The sequence below is a fragment of the Lactuca sativa genome, chromosome 5 (genome assembly GCF_002870075.4).
Source record: "Lactuca sativa cultivar Salinas chromosome 5, Lsat_Salinas_v11, whole genome shotgun sequence".
Taxonomy (NCBI): Eukaryota; Viridiplantae; Streptophyta; class Magnoliopsida; order Asterales; family Asteraceae; genus Lactuca; species Lactuca sativa.
In genome coordinates this window covers 11,066,141-11,067,725 of record NC_056627.2, presented here as the reverse complement: position 1 = coordinate 11,067,725, position 1,585 = coordinate 11,066,141, and the positions used below count along the sequence as shown (strand labels likewise).

Below are 1,585 nucleotides of genomic sequence, written 5' to 3'. Positions count from 1 at the left end.
AAAGCATGAATTGCTGCCAAGTTGCCAAATTGGCAAGGTAGAGTTAAGCTCCCCGGATCACCCTTCTTCTTTGGTAATTTGTTTAGCATGGCGGCGGAGCAATTCTCATTCAATACTACTTTCTGCACCTCTTCCATCTTTCTTCTATTAGTAAGGAGTTCCTTAAGGAATTTTGCATACTTGGGCATTTGCATAACGGCTTCAATGAAAGGAATGTTTATTTGAAGAGTTTTAATATGATCAAGGAACTTCTGAAATTCCTCTTCCTGCTTCTCCTTCTTGGCTCGGGCTGGGTATGGCATTGGAGGCTGGTATGGTTTCAAGGGTGGCTGATCATTAGTTTTTTTAGATGTACTCGCCGAGTCCATCGGTTCTACTCGGCGAGTAGGGCTCTCAGATTGTGAATGTTGGTTTTCAACTTGTACTTCCGTTTCTTCCTTCTGTGAGTCCTTGTTCGCTTCAGTTCGAATGGGGGTCAAGGGAGTAATAATCTTCCCACTTCTTGTGGTAACAATATTCACTTGCGCGCCTCGTGGGTTGTTCTCTGTTTTGCTAGGAAGCTCTCCCGGTGACCTTTGGTTTAGTTGTTGAGCGAGTTGCCCAAGCTGAGTTTCTATATTATGGATGGATGCTTGCTGGTTCCTGAGCATTGTTCTTGTTTCTTGGATAGCAGCATCGTGGTCACTGTGTCTTTTCTCGGAAGCAGCCACAAATTTAGTTAGCATATCTTCCAAGCTTGGCTTCTTCTCTTGCACCGGCTCCTCCTTTTGGTAAAAGCCTCTTCCTTTTTGTCTATACTTCTCCTCCTTGGCCTTCTTGTACTCTTCGTAAGGCAGCCACTCCTTCTTTTGTTTTCACCAGTCTTCATCATACCGGTCACCGCTCGAATAGCATACTTGTGCCTTTTTGTTGCCGTGCTCATCTAAATCACAATCCCTAGTGAGGTGAGGTCCATTGCAGTTTTCACAACCCACCCGTATGGCATGGATAGTTTGATCCATTTTGTCCATTCTCCTATCCATGGTTTTTAACATGGCCATGACCGCGGATAAATCTTCAGTAGCAGCGTACGCGGCTCCCCTCGTGACATCATTCCTAGGGTTGTGGTATTCTCTAGAGTGTTTAGAGAATTCTTCAATTAATTCTTTAATCACCGGGGGTGGCTTCTTTGTAAGTGGGCCTTGTGAGTCTAGCAACTGCCGGGTTGTGACATTAACTCCATCATAAAAGATGGAAACTTCTTGCTGGCTGTTTAGATCATGGTGTGGGCAATTTCGTAGTAAACTTTTGTACCTCTCCCATGCTTCATATAAAGATTCTCCAGCTTGTTGTTCAAAGTTTGCAATGGCCTTCTTGAGTTTGGCTATTTTGGATGGTGGGCAAAAGTGATCTATAAATTCTTCCTTCATTTTGGCCCAAGTAGTGACTGACCCGGGAGGAAGTGATTTGAGCCAGTCTTTAGCAACACCCTTGAAGGTTACCGGAAGCATCCGAAGTAGTTGAGTTTCGCGGGTTACATTTGGAATGTTGAAATAGTCAGCAACATCATTTACTTCATCCAAATGTTTGTAGGCATCTTCATGAT

The 1,585-nt window shown here is 44.0% G+C and overlaps 1 non-coding gene across 1 annotated transcript; it reads left to right on the top strand.

The window, feature by feature from the left end:
• The first annotated feature begins 1,254 nt into the window (after window positions 1-1,254).
• LOC128126478 (small nucleolar RNA R71) lies at window positions 1,255-1,361 on the top strand. The gene has a single exon (XR_008224474.1). It is a non-coding gene; the product is annotated as a small nucleolar RNA R71 (small nucleolar RNA).
• The last annotated feature ends 224 nt before the right edge of the window (window positions 1,362-1,585 follow it).